This window comes from Coregonus lavaretus (assembly GCF_964263955.1).
Source record: "Coregonus lavaretus genome assembly, chromosome: 19".
NCBI classification, from domain to species: domain Eukaryota; kingdom Metazoa; phylum Chordata; class Actinopteri; order Salmoniformes; family Salmonidae; genus Coregonus; species Coregonus lavaretus.
This window is the reverse complement of record NC_140006.1, coordinates 32,268,450-32,290,315: the sequence shown is the minus strand read 5'-3', so window position 1 is coordinate 32,290,315 and position 21,866 is coordinate 32,268,450. Positions and strand designations below refer to the sequence as shown.

Here is a 21,866-nt window from a genome sequence, read left to right as displayed (position 1 = left end):
TGAGATCATTGACAAGATCCTCCCGTGTAGTTCTGGGCTGATTCCTCACCGTTCTCATGATCATTGCAACTCCACAAGGTGAGATCTTGGATGGAGCCCCAGGCCGAGGGAGATTGACAGTTATTTTGTGTTTCTTCCATTTGCGAATAATCGCACCAACTGTTGTCACCTTCTCACCAAGCTGCTTGGCGATGGTCTTGTAGCCCATTCCAGCCTTGTGTAGGTCTTCAATCTTGTCCCTGACATTGTTGGTGAGCTCTTTGGTCTTGGCCATGGTGGAGAGTTTGGAATCTGATTGATTGATTGCTTCTGTGGACAGGTGTCTTTTATACAGGTAACAAACTGAGATTAGGAGCACTCCCTTTAAGAGTGTGCTCCTAATCTCAGCTCGTTACCTGTATAAAAGACACCTGGGAGCCAGAAACCTTTCTGATTGAGAGGGGGTCAAATACTTATTTCCCTCATTAAAATGCAAATCAATTTATAACATTTTTTACATGTGTTTTTCTGGATTTTTTTGTTGTTATTCTCTCTCACTGTTCAAATAAACCTACCAGGGGATCAATTACTTTTTTCCCTCACTGTAGTGATGTAATGATGTGCAAATAGTTAAAGTACAAAAGGGAAAATAAATAAACCTGGCAACAGGTCACAAATCTTGCTGCAGTGATTGCACACTGTCGTATTTCACCCAATAGATATGGGAGTTTATCAAAATTGGATTTGTTTTCGAATTCTTTGTGGGTCTGTGTAATCTGAGGGAAATATGTGTCTCTAATATGGTCATACATTTGGCAGGAGGTTAGGAAGTGCAGCTCAGTTTCCACCTCATTTTGTGGGCAGTGTGCACATAGCCTGTCTTCTCTTGGGAGCCAGGTCTGCCAATGGCGACCTTTCTCAATAGCAAGGCTATGCTCACTGAGTCTGTACGTAGTCAAAGATTTCCTTAATTTTGGGTCAGTCACAGTGGTCAGGTATTCTGCCACTGTGTACTCTCTGTTTAGGGCCAAATAGTATTCTAGTTTGCGCTGTTTTTTCTTTCCAATGTGTCAAGTAATTATGTTTCTGTTTTCTCATGATTTGGTTGGGTCTAATTGTGTTGCTGTCCTGAGACTGTCCTCTCTCTCTCTCTCTCTCAGGTTGTAGGTTTGGAGTTTTGGTTTGGAATGAAGGTTATGTTGTGGAGGGTACCAAGTTTATCTAACTCTAAATCTATATTTTTTGTAAAAACATGCTGAATAATGCAGGAGCAATGTATTTGATCTCTCTCTCTCTCTTTTTCTCTCTCTCTCTCTCTCTCTCTCTCTCTCTCTCTCTCTCTCTCTCTCTCTCTCTCTCTCTCTCTCTCTCTCTCTCTTCTCTCTCTCTCTCTCTCTCTCTCTCTCTCTCTCTCTCTCTCTCTCTCTCTTTCTCTCGCTCTCTTGGAAGGGATAACATCTACCCTTTCAGCAGAGGCCAGCTCTCGCTCTTTCATACTTTCCCTCTCTCTCTCTCTCTCTTTCTCTCTCTCGCTCTCTCTTTCTCTCGCTCTCTTGGAAGGGATAACATCTACCCTTTCAGCAGAGGCCAGCTCTCGCTCTTTCATACTTTCTCTCTCTCTCCTTTATCCCCCCCCCCCCCCCTCTCTCTCTCTCTCTCTCTCTCTCTCTCTCTCTCTATTTCTCTCTAGGGAGAGAGATGGATAACCATCTATATATAGACAATGTCACCTTTGCGCTCTAACATATCAGGAAAGGGGAGGTCCTTTTTTGATTAATATTTGGACAGAAGTGGGAAAAAGCTGTCTAATTTGATTGTGTTGGGTGGATGAGAGGGTGTGCTGTATTAACAAGGCTGATTGGTCTATAGATGAGGGTTTCATGTAGTAATTGTACAGGTCATATAGCTAATCATTTTCAGAGGACAGGCTAGCATTGTTAACATGGCTAGCAGGGTTTTGCAGCAAATATACAGTGGGGAAAAAAGTATTTAGTCAGCCACCAATTGTGCAAGTTCTCCCACTTAAAAAGATGAGAGAGGCCTGTAATTTTCATCATAGGTACACGTCAACTATGACAGTCAAATTGAGGGAAGAAAATCCAGAAAATCACATTGTAGGATTTTTAATGAATTTATTTGCAAATTATGGTGGAAAATAAGTATTTGGTCAATAACAAAAGTTTCTCAATACTTTGTTATATACCCTTTGTTGGCAATGACACAGGTCAAACGTTTTCTGTAAGTCTTCACAAGGTTTTCACACACTGTTGCTGTTATTTTGGCCCATTCCTCCATGCAGATCTCCTCTAGAGCAGTGATGTTTTGGGGCTGTCGCTGGGCAACACAGACTTTCAACTCCCTCCAAAGATTTTCTATGGGGTTGAGATCTGGAGACTGGCTAGGCCACTCCAGGACCTTGAAATGCTTCTTACGAAGCCACTCCTTCGTTGCCCGGGCGGTGTGTTTGGGATCATTGTCATGCTGAAAGACCCAGCCACGTTTCATCTTCAATGCCCTTGCTGATGGAAGGAGGTTTTCACTCAAAATCTTACGATACATGGCCCCATTCATTCTTTCCTTTACACGGATCAGTCGTCCTGGTCCCTTTGCAGAAAAACAGCCCCAAAGCATGATGTTTCCACCCCCATGCTTCACAGTAGGTATGGTGTTCTTTGGATGCAACTCAGCATTCTTTGTCCTCCAAACACGACGAGTTTAGTTTTGACCCAAAAGTTCTATTTTGGTTTCATCTGACCATATGACATTCTCCCAATCCTCTTCTGGATCATCCAAATGCACTCTAGCAAACTTCAGACGGGCCTGGACATGTACTGGCTTAAGCAGGGGGACACGTCTGGCACTGCAGGATTTGAGTCCCTGGCGGCGTAGTGTGTTACTGATGGTAGGCTTTGTTACTTTGGTCCCAGCTCTCTGCAGGTCATTCACTAGGTCCCCCCGTGTGGTTCTGGGATTTTTGCTCACCGTTCTTGTGATCATTTTGACCCCACGGGGTGAGATCTTGCGTGGAGCCCCAGATCGAGGGAGATTATCAGTGGTCTTGTATGTCTTCCATTTCCTAATAATTGCTCCCACAGTTGATTTCTTTAAACCAAGCTGCTTACCTATTGCAGATTCAGTCTTCCCAGCCTGGTGCAGGTCTACAATTTTGTTTCTGGTGTCCTTTGACAGCTCTTTGGTCTTGGCCATAGTGGAGTTTGGAGTGTGACTGTTTGAGGTTGTGGACAGGTGTCTTTTATACTGATAACAAGTTCAAACAGGTGCCATTAATACAGGTAACGAGTGGAGGACAGAGGAGCCTCTTAAAGAAGAAGTTACAGGTCTGTGAGAGCCAGAAATCTTGCTTGTTTGTAGGTGACCAAATACTTATTTTCCACCATAATTTGCAAATAAATTCATAAAAAATCCTACAATGTGATTTTCTGGATTTTTTTCCCTCAATTTGTCTGTCATAGTTGACGTGTACCTATGATGAAAATTACAGGCCTCTCTCATCTTTTTAAGTGGGATAACTTGCACAATTGGTGGCTGACTAAATACTTTCCCCCCCCACTGTAGGCAGTTATGCAAGCTTATGTAGCTAATGCACCAGATTTGACAATTGGGATGTTATTTAGTCCATATGTATGATAATCTGCCATCGATATCAGGTCATTGAAGTAAGTTATATTTTTCATGAGTTTTACAGGGCTAGAAAAACTCCTGGCTATAGTCATGTGAAACAAACATAACAGTGGCACATAGATGCCTCTGTTAGCTAGCTAGCTTGCTTCCCACAGTTTTCATCAGGGAACTATTTTCATATGTAGTTCTATTGGGATCAGGATCTGAGTCAGAAAGAAAACCAGACACTTTGACACTGCAGGCGCGTCCTGTGCTTCTGTCTGAACTAGCATCTACTCTGCAGGGGATGGCAGCCACCTGGCTGTCAAAGTGCTAGATCAGACAGCCTGACATTACAATGGGGAAGGGGGAGAGGGGAACGAGGGGGTTAGAGATTGCAAAGCCAAAGAAACCCACAACAAAGGCACAGACATAGAGAATTCTATGTTTGGGACAGATTGACATGAAACAAGCTCGAATAAAGGGATACAGAAAGAGAAAGAAGAGAAAGAGAGAAAGAGAGGAAGGTTAGGAGACAAACATACAACAGGACTAAAAGAGAACTAGAAAGAGAGAAAGAGAGAGAACTAGAACGAGAGAAAGAGAGAGAACTAGAAAGAGAGTGAAGAAAGAGTGTCAAAAGTGAATGAAAGGAATTGTGAACGGGGAGAAAGAGGGAGAGGAACAAGACAGCGAGGGAGAGAGGGAAGAAAGAGAGAGGGAAAGAGCTGTGTTGAGTTCCAGGTTCAGAACAAGAGCAGATTTGACAGCAGCCTTTTTTTTCTCCTATTATTTCATCCTCCTTTTCCGAAAGAGAGCTCTATGAAAAGCTTCCTTTCAGAACGGGGCTGAAAAGGCGTATTAGCAAGAGACCTGGCCAAAGAAAGAGAGAAACATTCTTCTGCACACAATGTGCTTTTACCTGTCAGGTCGTCTCAATAAAGTAGGATTCGCGTGGGCAGAGAATCCAACTCCACAGACTTTTTCAGAGTCTGTTTTTCTATGGTTTGTTTTGAACACGTCTTTCTTTCTGAAGCCTCAGCCTGCTTCTCCCGGTCTCCAAGTTGATGCAGAGGTGTTTTGGACCATGACCCTCGTGAATGTGTGTGTATGTTCTCCTGAATATGAACTAAATGTGTCTCTCCGAGGTTTGGCCCTTTGGCCCTGTGGTTATCTCGATGATGTGGCCCCTGTGGACATCATGCAGAATGATTAGTTGCAGTTACAGCTGATAAATGTGTGAAGAATATTAGGATTGCACTGCGCAGGACATAAATTGTCAAACCGTACATACATTGCAACTGTCCCTTCCAGCGGGATGGTAATTAATTGCCATTCCAGTGAGTGTGTGTGTGTGTGTGTACATGTGTTTGTATGTGTGTGTGTCTGAGTATGCAGAGTTAAGACCACTACTGTGTGTGTGTGTTTGTGTGTGTGTATAATTGCGTAGGTGTGTGTGTGTATGTGCTTGCTGTGGAGTTATTTTTTGTTCTCTCCAGCACTGTATTCTGGTGCATGGACGCATCAGGCCTTGACAAATGGTTGAGTAGTCAGGGCTCGGGGTGATTTTCCCTGTGGAATGTGTGCAGGTCTTTTCTTCCAAGCAGTGCACACTGGTCTGGCTCTGACAGGTCAAAAGAAAGATTAACCACCCCAGTTTGACCTGGTGCTGCTGGGCTGGGCTACTGCTGCTTCCAGGGAGGTGGTTGGAGCTTGTTTTCACTCAAATATAATTACAACACCACAAAAACATTTGGGAGGAGGACTTATGGTCACTGAAGAGATTTCCAAGCAAACGACAAGGTTTCCAAGCAAACAACTGCACTGTACGTGCAGGCTTGGCTTATGTAGGCCTAAACCTGAGTAAGATGAACTACCAAAACAACAGTGACAGTAATGTAACACTGAGTGTACAAAACATTAAGGACACCTGCTCTTTCCATGACATCATAGACTGACCAGGTGAATCCAGATCAAAGCTATGATCCCTTATTGATGTCACTTGTTAAATCCACTTCAATCAGTGTAGATGAAGGGAAGGAGACAGCTTAAAGAATGATCTGTAAGCCTTGAGAAAATTGAGACGTGGATTGTGTATGTGTGCCATTCAGAGGGTGAATGGGCAAGACAAAATACTTAAGTGCCTTTGCATGGGGTATGGTAGTAGGTACCAGGCACAATGGTTTGTGTCAAGAACTGCAACGGTTTCCCGTGTGTATCAAGAATGGTTCACCACCCAAAGGACATCAAGCGAACCTGACACAACTGTGGGAAGCACTGGAGTCAACATGGGCCAGCATCCCTGTGGAACGCTTTCAACACCTTGTAGAGTCCATACCCTGACAAATTGAGGCTGTTCTAGTAAAAAAAGATAGAGGAAGATAAGTGTTTCCAATGACGTCATCTGTGTGCATCGTGTGATTTTAACCAATTATGAGTAGGCATTGCCTACTAATTGACTAATTGTCTACTAATTGGCTTACAATGTCATTGGAAACATTTATCTACCTCTATCTTTTTTACTACAAAACATAGAAACGCACCATTTTCAAATGTGCCCGACCGCCTTCATTCTGTCTTATGTAATAACATTTAAAATAGTGTTTTTTACATTGGATAAAGTAGAGACTCAGAGCTACAAAATGGTATATCATACACTGCACTTGAGGAACAATGGGAAAGTAATTCTGCTTTGAAGGTTGATAAACTTGTAACCCCACTTTCTAAAAAACGGTCCTTGAATGAAAGAAATGCTATAAACACCCCCCAGCCACATCTAGCTAAGTGGATGGGTCACTATTGTCTAGACATGTACACATTTTCATGAAATACAATAAATGGTCGTAATCACCCCCAGACACACCTGTCTAACTTGATGGGTTGTGTAATCATCTGGCGAAGTGGAGTCTTTTGTCTAGACATGCAGCTAAACAATGAACCATAATCCCAACCCATAGCTACAGTACAAACGGATTGTCATAGCTAGCCACCATGCATGAAATGCTGGAGTATGACTCTGCAAGTAGCTGAAGCTAACCAACTAGGTTCAATGTTAGCTAGCTAGCTAACATTAGGCTATAACTAGCAATGCAAATGGCTTTCTGAGATACTAATAATATTACTACACAGATCATACACGTAACGTTAGCTAGTGAGCCAGCAAGCTAGTGTTCGTTAGTTAACGAACAGTACGCTTTAACTTGCAATGAAAACGACTTTCTGACAAAATTAGAAATGTATAATATCTGAAAATGTAGCTAGACTTTTACTCTTATACATGGACGAATGCTTCACGGCAGAGTGTCTTTTCCATTTGGTTTGTAGCTAGCTACAGCTTGTGTGGCCCGTTGTTGTGTCAAGTCACTCCGGTTCACACTGATCGTGTGCAGAAAAAAGTCCATCACGGCCTCCCGAGTCGTGCAGCGGTCTAAGGCACTGCATCGCAGGGCTTGAGGCATCACTACAGCCCCGGGTTCGATCCCAGGCTGTGTCACAGCTAGCCTTGACCAGGAGACCCATGAAGCGGTGCACAATTGGCCCAGTGTCATCTGGATTAGGGGAGGGTTTGGCCGGCCGGGATTTCCTTGTCCCATTGCGCTCTTGCAAGTCCTTGTGGCGGGCTGGGCACCTGCAAGCTGACTTTGGTTGCCAGCTGGATGGTGTTTCTTCTGACACATTGGTGTGGCTGGCTTCCAGGTTAAGCGAGCAGTGTGTCAAGAAGGCAGTATGGCTTGTACCAATGGGACAAGCTGTAACTATCATTTGGATATCACAAAAAAGAGGTAAAAGTATAAATAAAAATAGTAGTCCATCACAACATTTTCCCACTGATCTTTGTCGATAGCGCCGGGTAAATTCTCGGCAACAATGTTGTTGAGAGCAATAGCAACCCTTTTGCAGTTGTCCATGGCTAATATTATATCTTTCAAAAAAGCTGTGGTAGCAAGGATTATCTATACATACTGAGCAGCTCATGTTATAGACAGAAGCGTGCTACATGGTAGACCAATCCGAACTCATCTCTCGGCATGTCCAGCCCATCCATTATCTCAGCCAATCATGGCTAGCGGGAAGGTTCCTGTTTTTTTCCGTGGCTAAGCCAACTAGGCTCATAATTTAACAATAGCATTCCTATATACAGATGGCACACAAGTTTGTTATTAAGGCACATGAAAGTTTACATTTTCCAGAAGGCATTTCTGAAAAAAAATTGCATTTTGATTTAAAAAAGAATTACGTTCAAATGCCTCTCCTGTGAAGTAGTGATGCGCGCCATACGCCAAGTTTCCTGAAACTAGTCACATATGTTGATGTTGGGGTGGTGCTGGAGATGATGAATATGAAGTTGAACATTTTAAAAATGTCCCTATGCTTTTGGGAAACTAGGCCCTGGACAATAAATTATGTGAGACAAAACACATATATATTTTTTACATCATTTGAAGTGCAAATAACATTTTTGAATAACACCTTTTGCATGTGAAAATGTTGTATCATTTTGTATAATCACCTTCCGGTGTAAAAACCATGGAGGTGCTCCTACAATAATATGATTTGTACCGCATACAAGTTAAAGTATTGTATTCTTCACACACAACAATAATCCCATTCCACTACCTTTTCAAACTTTTTTTTATAAGCTTTACTTTTATACTTACAAAACCATCATACTTGATTAAGTGAGCTGTTTTGTCTTATAGTCATGTGGTGCCTGCCTGTATTTCCTTAAACCTTTACTTTAGCAATACATGTCAATACATTTTAATTTTTTGGTCAGTAGGTGCCCAACATAACAATAGGTGGTGGTGTGTTGGACACAGTCACTCATATCCAGTGTATTGGGAAAGTATTCAGACCCTTTCACTTTTTCCACATTTTGTTACATTACAGCCTTAGTCTAAAATTGATGAAATATAATTTTTCCCTCGTCGATCTACACAGTTAACCTGGAATCTCTATTATGACAAAGCAAAAACAGGTTTTTAGAAATGTTAGCAAATAAAAAAAAACGGAAATATCATATTTACATATACGTTTTCAGACCCTTTACACAGTAATTTGTTGAAGCACTTCTGGCAACAATTACAGCCTCAAATATTCTTGGGTATAACACTACAAGCTTGGCACACCTGTATTTGGGGAGTTTCTCCCATTCTTCTCTGCAGATCCTCTCAAGCTCTGTCAGGTTGTATGGGGAACATCGCTGCACAGCTATTTTTAGGTCTCTCCAGAGATATTCGATCGGGTTCAAGTCCAGGCTCTGGCAGGGCCACTCAAGGACATTCAAAGACTTGTCCCAAAGCCACTCCTGCGTTGTCTTGGCTGTGTGCTTAGGGTCGTTGTCCTGTTGGAAGGTGAACCTTCGCCCCCAGTCTTAGGTCCCTAGCGCTCTGGAGCAGGTTTTCATCAAGGATCTCTCTGTACTTTTCTCCGTTCATCTTTCCCTCGATCCTGACTAGTCTCCCAGTCTCTGCCACTGAAAAACATCCCCACAGCTTGATGCTGCCACCACCATGCTTCACCGTAGGGATGGTATTGGCCAGGTGATGAGCGGTGCCTGGTTTTCTCCAGATGTGACGCTTGGCATTCAGGCCAAAGAGTTCAATCTTGGTTTCATCAGACCAGAGAATCTTATTTCTCATGGTCTGAGAGTCCTTTAGGTGCCTTTTGGCAAACTCCAAGCGGGCTGTCATGTGCCTTTTACTGAGGACTGGCTTCCGTCTGGTCACTCTACAATAAAGGTCTGATTGGTGGAGTGCTGCAGAGATGGTTGTCCTTCTGGAAGGTTCTCCCATCTCCACAGAGGAACTCTGGAGCTCTGTCAGAGTGACCATCAAGTTCTTGGTCACCTCCCGTCCAAGGCCCTTCTCCCCCAGTTGCTCAGTTTGGCCTGGCGGCCAGCTCTAGGAAGAGTCTTGGTGGTTCCAAACTTCTTCCATTTAAGAATGATGGAGGCCACTGTGTTCTTGGGGACCTTCAATGCTGCAGAAATGTTTTGGTACCCTTCCCCAGATCTGTGCCTGGACACAATCCTGTTTCGGAGCTCTACGGACCATTCCTTCGACCTCATGGCTTGGTTTTTGCTCTGACATGCACTGTCAACTGTGGGACCTTATATAGACAGGTGTGTGCCTTTCCAAATCATGTCCAATCAATTGAATTTACCACAGGTGGACTCCAATCAAGTTGTAGAACATCTCAAGGATGATCAATGGAAACAGGATGCACCTGAGCTCAATTTTGAGTCTCATAGCAAAGGGTCTGAATATTTATGTAAATAAGGTCTGTGAGCATTTCTCCTTTTCCTTTGCCAAGATAATCCATCCACCTGACAGGTGTGGCATATCAAGAAGCTGATTAAACCGCATGATCATTACACAGGTGCACCTTGTGCTGGGGACAATGATAGGCCACTGTAAAATATGCAGTTTTGTCACACAACACAATGCCACAGATGTCCCAAGTTATAAGGGAGTATGCAATTGGCATGCTGCAGAAATGTCCACTAGAGCTGTTGCCAGAGAATTTTATGTTCATTTCTCTACCATAAGCCGCCTCCCTCATCGTTTTAGTGCATTTGTCAGTACGCCCCTGCCCAATCATGTGAAATCCATAGATTAGGGCCTAATGAATTTATTTCAATTGACTGATATCCTTATATTAACTGTAACTCAGTAAAATCGTTGAAATTGTTGTGTGTTGCTATTATATTTTTGTTCAGTATACATAAAACCTAATGTCACTTGTTAAATCCACTTCAATTAGTGTAGATGAAGGGAAGGAGACAGCTTAAAGAAGGATTTTAGGAAGGTGTTCTTAATGTTTTGTTCACTCAGCGTATATGTTGAAGAGGGTGCTGCTCAAGTTGCCTCAGGAAAGAAATCTGTGTGTTTATTGCCAAATTTAACTACACACTTGTTGTTTGTGTACATTTATTTTTTAATGTCACATGTTTTTTCCCGAACACCGCTTTCCAACTATTTGTATAGCAGACCCTCATGCCAAATTGAATCAAAAGCTTTTTTGAAATCAACAAAGCATGAGAAGACTATGCTTTTATTTTGCTTTTTTGTTTTGTCAATAAGGTTGTGCAGGGTGTTTATGTGGTCTGTCGTATGGTATTTTGTTAAGAATACAATTTGACATTTGCTCAGGACATTGTTTTCAGAGATTGCTGTTGATGCAGATTCCACTGTAATTATTGGGGTCAAATTTGTCTCCACTTTTATTGATTGGGTTGATCAGTCCTTGGTTCCAAATATTGGGGAAGATGCCAGAGCTAAGGATGATGTTAAAGAGTTTAAGCTAATTGGAATTTGTGGTCTGTATGTTTTATAATTTCACTTAGGATACCATCAACACCACAGGCCTTTTTGGGTTGGAGGGTTTGTATTTTGTCCTGTAGCTCATTCAATGTAAATGGAGAATCCAGTGGGTGCTGGTAATATTTAATAGCTGATTCTAAGATTTGTAGTTGATCATGTATATGCTTTTGCTGTTGGTTCTTTGTTATAGTGCTGAAATGTTTTGAGAAGTTGTTTATCTGTTTGTTCTCCATTTTGGATAGGTAGCTCTTCATGTTGTTGTTGATTTAGTGTGTTCCAGTTTTCCCAGAAGTGGTTAGTTAGATTCTATGGATTCTTCAATTACATTGAGCTGATTTCTGACGGGCTGTTCCTTATTTTTTCTTAGTGTGTTTCTGTATTGTTTTAGTGTTTCACCATAGTGAAGGCGTAGGCTCAGGTTTTCTGGGTCTCTGTGTTTTTGGTTGGATATTTCTCCATTTCTTTCTTAGGGTTTTGCATACTTCATCAAACCATTTGTCATTGTTGTTACTTTTATTTGGGTGTCTGCTTGACATTTTTAGATTTGATAGGGAAGCTGTAAGGTCAAATATACAGTTTAGGCTTTCTATGGGGCATATTTGGGAGGGAATGCTGTCACCTCCAGGTCCTCCTGTGTGCTGAGAATATCGGGCTCTTGTCCAGTTCTGGCTTGTAGGTCAGCACAGACTAGTATGTGTCCCTGGGCGTGGAAATGATTGACCTCTCCCTCTAGGATGGAGAAGCTGTCTTCGTTCAAATATGAGGATGCTAGTTGGGGGATATAGGTAGCACATAGGAGGACATTTTTCTCTGTTGAGATCATTTCTTTTTGAATCTCTCTCTCTCTCTCTCTCTCTCTCTCTCTCTCTCTCTCTCTCTCTCTCTCTCTCTCTGACTCTGACTATCTCTCTCACTCTCTCTTTTCTTTCCTCCTCTACCTGTCACCCCTTCTCTCTAACTACCCTTATCTCTCTCCTTTCCCTCTCACCCCTGCTTCACCCCCCACCTCTCCCCACCTCTCTCCCCCTCTCTGTGGCTTGGCCCTGGGTGAAGTTATAACTCCAGGCCCAGGCCTGGCAGCTTTGACGGGCCCTGACAGCAGCAGCAACAGCAACCTCTGGTTCTCCCTCTGGTCTGTCAGCCTGTGGTGTATCTGCCCTACAGCTCACCTAGCAGAGCAGAGCAGGGATGGGTGTTCTCTCTACTCAGCCAGACAGGTCTTTCTGAGCACGCTCGGGCTCAAGGAACCCACATGCACGCACGTATGCGCACACAGAGATGTATACGCGCACACACATGCATTAATTTAACTTAATTGATTTTAACTTTTATTTAGACAGAGGGGTCACTATTGAGACTAGGGGCTCTTTCTCCAGGGAGCCCTGTGAACATGAACACACAATTCAATACAACATAAAGCAAAATGACAACATCAACACAATACAATAAATACAACAAGATTAATCAAAACAAACTATCACATATTATCGCCTTCAAAATTGATCTAAACTGTCCAATGGGGACCAGCGAGTCCAGCTGTTGGCCTGAATGCTATTCCCTGAGCTGGGGGCATACCAACTAAAAGTATTTTCCCAGGTCAGTGGAGACACACGGGACCTCCAGAACCAGCCAGTCCAGAGAGCGGGTCTGAAAATTGCTGGATCTCCAATTAATAAGTGAGCTGAGGTAGTGGGGGTCTCTGAAGAACCGCTTTATATACAAAAAAAGTAGCCAATGTTGGGCCCTTCTGGTACTCAGAGACTCCCAGCCAACATAACTATTAAAAATGTAATGAGGTGTATGAACATTTTCCCCAGTGATAAAACGCAGAGCTGAGTGATCGACTCTAAAGGTTTTAAAACAGAGGCTGCTGCATACATGTAGATTATATCACCATAATCAAGTACTGGGAGAAGCGTTGCTTGAACAATCTTACTTCTACTTTCCAAAGTGAGGCAGGATTTATTTCTATAAAATATCTTAATTCTCAGCTTTAATTCTCTGCTTTTTTGTCATATGCGCACACACACGTATTATGCACGCACGCACACACACACAAGTTTTATGCACACACGCACACACACACACACACACACACACACACACACACACACACACACACACACACACACACACACACACACACACACACACACACACACACACATACACACACACACATACACACACACACACACACTGTGACAGTGCTATGGTTGTACTGCTCTGGGACTGGTGCTGCCTGATGGTGATGTTCACGGTCCCACCTAATACACTCATTGGTTATTTGTTCAGTGACATTGCCACTGGGTTGTGTGTGTGTGTGTGTGTGTGTGTGTGTGTGTGTGTGTGTGTGTGTTGTCTGTCTGTCACTTGCCTGTCATGGAAGGCAGCCATGCATGTTTCTGAGGGCTACAGCAACGTAATTACAAAACCTGTTGTAATCCATCATGTCCCTGATCATTCTTCCTCATGTGTTTGAGCCAGTCCAGCACATCCTCTCGCTGTGTCTGTCTGTCTGTCTGTCTGTCCGTCTGTGTCTCAAGATGTTGGTGGCTATCTAATGTTTGAGGATCCTGTGGAAGTCTCAGCCCCTCAAATAGGCTGGTACCCAATGGCAGGGCTCAGGGCTGTGTGTGTGTGTGTGTCTGTGTGTGTTCCAGTAAGTGGTGTGTGTGTGTGTGTGTGTGTTCCAGTAAGTGGTGTGTGTGTGTCTGTGTGTTCCAGTAAGTGGTATGTGTGTTCCAGTAAGTGGTATGTGTGTGCCCTGTGAGGAGGTGGATAGGTTTAGGAAGCATAACCCAGAGGCCAGCCAGCCAGCCAGCCAGCCAGCCAGCCAGCCAGCCAGCCAGCCACCAGTAGTAAGGTGTTATGGCCTGCTGCTCTAGCTGCTGGAGGGAGGAAGTTATTTATGTTGCCAGCCTCTAGATCACATTTCATGACCAACCTGATGATCAGACCACGCACCAAGGGGATATTATTACGGCCTGGGTGGGCCGTAGTCGGAGGGGTGTGTGTGTAAGAGAGGGAGAGGGAGAGAGAGAGAGGGTGGGGCTTAAACTGCATCCCTGGGGTGACACAGGGACGCAGTTTAAGCCTCACACTCTTCAACATAAATATCAACGAATTGGCGAGGGCACCAGAACAGTCTAGAGCACCCGGGCTCACCCTACTAGAATCTGAAGTCAAATGTCTACTGTTTGCTGATGATCTGGTATTTCTGTCACCAACCAAGGAGGGCCTACAGCAGCACGTAGCTCTTCTGCACAGATTCTGTCAGACCTGGGCCCAGTAAGACAAAAATAATGGTGTTCCAAAAAAGGTCCAGTTGCCAGGACCACAAATACAAATTCCATCTAGACACCGTTGCCCTAGAGCACACAAAAAAACTATACATACCTCGGCCTAAACATCAGCGCCACAGGTAACTTCCACAAAGCTGTGAACGATCTGAGAGACAAGGCAAGATGGGCCTTCTATGCCATCAAAAGGAACATCAAATTTGACATACCAATTAGGATCTGGCTAAAAATACTTGAATCAGTTATAGAACCCATTGCCCTTTATGGTTGTGAGGTCTGGGGTCCACTCACCAACCAAGAATTCACAAAATGAGACAAACACCAAATTGAGACTCTGCATGCAGAATTCTGCTAAAATATCCTCTGTGTACAATGAAAAACACCAAATAATGCATGCAGAGCAGAATTAGGCCGATACCCGCTAATTATCAAAATCCAGAAAAGAGCCTTTAAATTCTACAGTCACCTAAAAGGAAGCGATTCCCAAACCTTCCATTACAAAGCCATCACCTACAGAGAGATGAACCTGTAGAAGGGTCCCCTAAGCAAGCTGGTCCTGGGGCTCTGTTCACAAACACAAACAGACCCCACAGAGCCCCAGGACAGCAACACAATTAGACCCAACCAAATCATGACAAAACAAAAAGATAATTACTTGACACATTGGAAAGAATAAAACAGAGCAAACTAGAATGCTATTTGGCCCTAAACAGAGAGTACACAGTGGCAGAATACCTGACCACTGTGACTGACCCAAACTTAAGGAAAGCTTTGACTATGTACAGACTCAGTGAGCATAGCCTTGCTATTGAGAAAGGCAGTCGTAGGCAGACCTGGCTCTCAAGAGAAGACAGGCTATGTGCACACTGCCCACAAAATGAGGTGGAAACTGAGCTGCACTTCCTAACCTCCTGCCAAATGTATGACCATATTAGAGACACATATTTCCCTCAGATTACACAGATCCACAAAGTATTAAATAATTTTGATAAACTCCCTTATCTGCTGGGTGAAATACCACAGTGTGCCATCACAGCAGCAAGACTTGTGACCTTTTGCCACAAGAAAAGGGCAACCAGTGAAGAACAAACACCATTGTAAATACAATCGATATTTATTTTCCCATTTGTACTTTAACTATTTGCACATTGTTACAACACTGTATATACATTTACATTTTAGTCATTTAGCAGATGCTCTTATCCAGAGGGACTTACAGTTAGTGAGTGCATACATTTTTCATACTGGCCCTCTGTGGGAAACGAACCCACAACCCTAGCGTTGCAAGCGCCATGCTCTACCAACTGAGCTACAGGGGACTACATAATATGACATTTTAAATGTCTTTATTATTTTGGAACTTTTGTGAGTGTAATGTTTACTGTTCATTTTTATTGTTTATTTCACTTTTGTTTACTATCTACTTCACTTGCTTTGGCAATGTAAACATACGTTTCCCATGCCAATAAAGCCCTTAAATTGAAATTAAATTGAAATTGAATTGAGAGAGAGAGAGAGAGGGAGAGAGAGAGAGAGAGAGGGAGAGAAAGAGAGAACAAGAGTGAGAAGGGGGAGAGATAAACAGAGAGAGAGAGAGAGAGCGAGAGAGGGAGAGAGAGAGAGAGAGAGAGAGAGAGAGAGAGAGAGAGAAGTGGAGAGAGAGAGAGAGAGAGAGAGAGAGAGAGAGAGAGAGAGAGAGAGAGAGAGAGAGAGAGAGAGAGAGAGAGAGAGAGAGAAAGAGAGAGAGAAGTGGAGAGAGAAGTGGAGAGAGAGAAACAGAGAAAGCGAGAACAACATAAATAAAGAAAGAAAGAAAAAGTCCCCTAACCTCGACTGTATCCTGGTGATATCCCAAAATGGTAACTCTGAACCCAGTTATGGGTGACAGCCAGTCTCTCTCAGGCCTAAGGACTGGGTTTTGGTTAGTATTTCTATTCACTGGGTCACAGCCACATAGTTATTGGACAGTCTTTAGGTAGGTCACAGGATTATTGGACCGTCTTTAGATAAATCCCAGGATTATTGGAGATAATAAATGCTAAAAGTTTAGTGACCACTGCTTTAGTTTTCTAATCCTCAGTAGGACAATAGTAACGTCGTCATTATCTCATCCCTAGTGATTTGGGTAGTTACATTTGACATTTTAGTCATTTAGCAGACGCTCTTATCCAAAGCAATTTACAATTAGTGAGTGCATAAATGTTTTCATACTGGTCCCCCGTGGGAATCGAACCCACAACCCTGGCGTTGCAAGCGCCCTGCTCTACCAACTGAGCTACACAGGACTAGTTCCCTTAGCACTGACGTCAATCTCTCCAGCTGTGGAATATACACACTTTGGCACAACTCCCTGGATTAGGATTATAATCCATGAGGGCATCAGAGCCCCCATGCACACACCACTGTAATCTGAAAGTGAATGATGCAATAGCAATCTGAGATTACCAGAGACAATCAGACCAGTGTGTCATCACATCAGTGAGGGTTACTTGTTAGAGATGAGGAAATATACGATCACGATGTCGACAGGTGTGTGCAATACACTTCTGTGGTATACTTTTTAGACGTTGTCATTAACCTTGTTGATATGGAAAACTTGACCTGTTATAATGCCTTATTGTGCCTTCTTAACCATATACCAAACCTCAGTTTATGAACCCTGATTTATCATGATGAGTCTGTTTTGAGTCTTTGTCAGGCCTTGATCAACTAAGATTATCTTCAGGTAAATTTGTGAGCAATGTGTTCCCATGGTGTTTTTTGTACCCTGTATTGCATTTGTGACCTTTATAGTTGTGGGTATGGGGGCAAAACTCTGGTAACTTTCCCAAAATTCCCAGATTTTCCAGAAATCCTGTTGGGAGGATGAATTTCCTGCTTTTCCCCTTAAAATTCCAGGAATCTTACAAACCAATATTCCAATCTTCCATTTCTAGAAAACCGGGGACGTTTTGGGAATGTTACCAGAATTTTGCAATTCTAGTTGTTGGTACAGCTCAGAGAGCTGTCCTTCAACCGAGGCCAAAGCTTTTCTCCGGTAATCAGTATCTGTGACAGCCCGTTTCTATGGCAACAGGTTGTTCTTTTGTAAATCTCAGAGTAATTTGTCATGATGGGACATCAGAGATATGGCACACTGAAGGACAAATCTGACAGATTGCTTTTCCTGTTATTTGTAGATTCTTTGTAAAAAGGTAGACTGATTTTTTAAATGTTTGTCGAGAAGAGACACATCCATTTTCAAATGTATGGACACTATCACTCCTTCAGCTATTCAGTGTCTGGAGGTTACAATAATGTAGGCAATTTGCATAAGTGGTTAAATATTGTAGCACTATATTTATAATTACTGTTAAAATAGTTTTTAGACAACCTACTTGACTGGCCGTCTTAGGTGGTCCTTTCAAATATCAACATTACTTCATTGTGCAGTTCTCTTGGGCTCTGCCCCCTCGCTTTTCTCTCTACCCCTTTGTCTTCTGTTCCTCCCTCTCTTTTTTCCCCTGACTCTTGTGTTAACCTCTGTCACAACGGCCCAGACCGATAATTGAGAGAATCCGTCAATGAACCCCTTTGAGTCTCTCTTTTTTCCTCTCTTTTATTTCTCCCCACATCCTCCTTTTCTTTAAAAGCCCTGCCTGTCTGTTTCTGGCCAGGGTTTATCTGAGTGTGCACAACCTTATTCAGCTTCCCCCTATTGGCTTTTAATAGGAGTCTTCCTCCTGGTGGCCTGTGATAAAATAATGGCTTGAGAATTGCTCCCTGTTGAGAGGCTCTGTCAGTGTGTGTATGTGTCGAAGGAGGGAGTGACTAGGGGGAACACGGGAAAATGGGGGGCGTAAGTGCTTCATAAATTCCCTCCCTCTTGCTCACGCCCCCTCACGTCCTCTCTCAGGGGGTTAAGGGGGAGACATAAGGACATGGTAGACTGCTCTGCTGGGGTGTGAGTTGGGCTGATGCTGGTTAGGGTGTGAGTTGGGCTGATGCTGGTTAGGGTGTGAGTTGGGCTGATGCTGGTTAGGGTGTGAGTTGGGCTGATACTGGTTAGGGTGTGAGTTGGGCTGATGCTGGTTAGGGTGTGAGTTGGGCTGATGCTGGTTAGGGTGTGAGTTGGGCTGATGCTGGTTAGGGTGTGAGTTGGGCTGATACTGGTTAGGGTGTGAGTTGGGCTGATGCTGGTTAGGGTGTGAGTTGGGCTGATGCTGGTTAGGGTGTGAGTTGGGCTGATGCTGGTTAGGGTGTGAGTTGGGCTGATGCTGGTTAGGGTGTGAGTTGGGCTGATGCTGGTTAGGGTGTGAGTTGGGCTGATGCTGGTTAGGGTGTGAGTTGGGCTGATGCTGGTTAGGGTGTGAGTTGGGCTGATGCTGGTTAGGGTGTGAGTTGGGCTGATGCTGGTTAGGGTGTGAGTTGGGCTGATGCTGGTTAGGGTGTGTAAGTTAGGTTAGACTTAGGTAGACGTGGTGAGCTGCAGCCTTTTCGAAGTTGTTACAAATGTCAAATTTCAAAGTGTTTAATGGTACGTTTACGCATTAACTCCACATTTTTAAGGTTAGGGTTAAGGTTAGGCATTAACTCCGAATGGTTAAGGTAAGGGTTAAGGTTTGAGATAGGCTTAAAACAAAAATATCCAAAACAACTTTCTATCACTGGATTTGAACATGTAACCTTTGGAATCAGAGGCTTACGCCTATCCACCATCCACAACACCCTAGCAAAACCCAAACCTACTTGAAGGTAACTGTGCTCACTGTTGCCCCTAGTGGCCGGTTTCCACGTCATGTCCCGACGTCCTCAGACATGGATGGACGTGGAATACTGATTTGTTTCACGGGTGACCTGGCTGGAGCTGCAGCCTCTCAGCAGTGTGTGTGTGTTTTGTTGTTGTTGTCACTGGAAACATAAATAATGTACACAGCTGGCACAACATCTTTGTGATTGTTCCTCCAAACCTTTAAATATTTAAGGAGTGAAGTCAGTTCCTTTGGAACTCTCCTTTATAGCGTCATACCATATCCCCTTGTTCTCTTTTTCCTTGTGCTTTCTGAAAAAGTAATACCGCAGCTTCCAAAATTATATGACCTACCCACTAACAGAGAGCTCTACCAATACCTCCAACTCTGTGGTCCTCTGTAGCTCAGCTGGTAGAGCACGGCGCTTGTAACGCCAAGGTAGTGGGTTCGATCCCCGGGACCACCCATACACAAAAATGTATGCACGCACGACTGTAAGTCGCTTTGGATAAAAGCGTCTGCTAAATGGCATATTATTATTAGAAAGGTAATAATGTCCATAGGATAAGAGTATAGACTATTGATACCATCTGAAAGGTGATTCTACTAGAGTAATGTATGTGTTCTTCAGTTAGAAGACTGTGTGAGTGATGACTGGCGAGGAGGGGACGAAGAGTACCGTTAAGGAACGCTGTTCCCTCAATCTGCTCTATCGTCTGATTGAAAGTGATTTGGCTGGCTCACACACACACAGGCATGTACAAATGGCACACACACACACACACTCACACTCATGGACCCACACACACAGATTGATGCAGTACACATGTACAAACACCCACACACACACATATTGATTAATGGCAGGCTAGTTAAATGAGGCAAAATGCTTGGCTTTAACAGTTGAGGTCCTGCACAGCAGATGAATATCTTTGATCTGTAAAACTGTTGGGCTGTTATTCTCCTCCATATTCCCCTCTGTGGGTAAACATACACACCCTTCTAAACACACACCATGTGCATTCTAAATGGACACTATTGGACGCCTGAAAGAAAATCACTACAACTAGCACTCTGTATGTTCACTGCATCATATTCACTGTTTAACACTGTGTAATAGACTATCATTGATCAGTGAGCAGCCAGGTGTTACGCAATCGACGAGCAGTCTCTGTTTCTCAGACCCTGTGTGTGTGTGTGTATTTGTGTGCCAGCTCACTTAGCTCAGATGTCCTTCAGACAGCAGGCAGCAGGCACACTGAGCTGGTAGAGATGGCTGACCCAGGCAGGTATTTAGAAAGACTGTCCCAGAGGCTGACAGATTGCAGCCGACCAAGCACACAACCCCACCCCACCTCCACCACCACACACACAACCCTCCCTTCACACACTCATGCGTCAGAGAGATGAGTGTATGAGTCTGTTGTGGTCTTGATGTAATTGCGGCGACATGGTAAGATGAGGGCTGCTCAATGTCACTGTACCATCCACATTGACATGTTCTCCTCTCCCTCAAATGGAAAGTCCTGGCTAGTAGACACACTGACATAGGACTGATGAGTCACTTCATCACCATTTACACACACTGTGGCAACAACACACACACACACACACACACACTCAGAGATACTCAATGATATATACTTGCCAACACATTGCTCACATGGACACACAAGTCATACTCACACACACACATACACACACACACACACTCACAGATCCACACACATAGATCAATGCAGTGCACACCACACACAGACACAAATGTACAAACACCCAGAAACACACATATTGATTAATGGCAGGCTACAATTAAATGAGGGCAAAATGCTTGGCTTTAACAGTTGAGGTCCTGCACAGCAGATCAATATCTTTGATCTGTAAAACTGTTGGGCTGTTATTCTCCTCCATATTCCCCTCTGTGGGTAAACATACACACCCTTCTAAACACACACCATGTGCATTCTAAATGGACACTATTGGACGCCTGAAAGAAAATCACTACAACTAGCACTCTGTGTGTTCACTGCATCATATTCACTGTTTAACACTGTGTAATAGACTATCATTGATCAGTGAGCAGCCAGGTGTTACGCAATCGACGAGCAGTCTCTGCCCCAGTCCCAGAGCAGTACAATCATAGCACTGTCACAGTGTGTGTGTGTGTGTGTAGAGCTTTCTGTATACACACTGAGTTCTAGAACATTCCCTTCTGAAAAGGACATTGAATAAGATGTCTAGTCATTTAAGAGTTGGTCAGTCTGCAGTCAGACCTCTCTCTCCCCAAGAGAGAGAGCAGCAATAGGATCTTTGTTTGTTACCGCCCACATACTCCATCTCACCTTGGCAGGGATAGAGCAGCCATCGAAGTGTGTGTGTGCGAGAGAGAGCAAGAGTGAGAGCGAGAGAGTGAGAGAGATAGTGTGTGTGTGTCAGAGGCTTAACACTGCCTCTTAAAAAGGAAAATGTAATTAAACAGTGAAAGGACGTTGGCATGCTCCATCTGACTGTACGCGTAGTGTGTGTGGGTAGACGTGAAGATGTTCAGAATGCGATAAAAGATCTCTTCAGAATCTATTCAGTTGAATCGTTAAAATATTCTCTCTATTTTAAATTGGCTGATAACTATTCACCATCTCCACACTGTGTGAGGCCTATGTGTGAATGTTTGCAGAAGGTTTATTGCCTAATGCCAAATAGCAACAAGGTGTATAATACGTCATCTACGTCAAAACTAGTTCTGGTAAAGAACAATGCATTCATTTCAAGGCTATAGTTGAGATTTTCCTTCCATGTCTGTGGGAGTCATCATTAAAGTTGCATGTGGCTGATTCCCCCTCTCGCTCTGATGCTTCCTGAGGTGTAGCCTTACCTCACCGCCTCTCTACTCACTGTACTGTGCACACTAT

The 21,866-nt window shown here is 43.6% G+C and overlaps 1 pseudogene across 1 annotated transcript in view; it reads left to right on the top strand.

Moving 5' to 3' along the window:
* The window catches only part of LOC311146699 (glypican-1-like), a 138,472-nt pseudogene that overhangs the window by 51,625 nt on the left and 64,981 nt on the right, over positions 1-21,866 (top strand). The gene's annotated exons all lie outside the window — the stretch shown is intronic.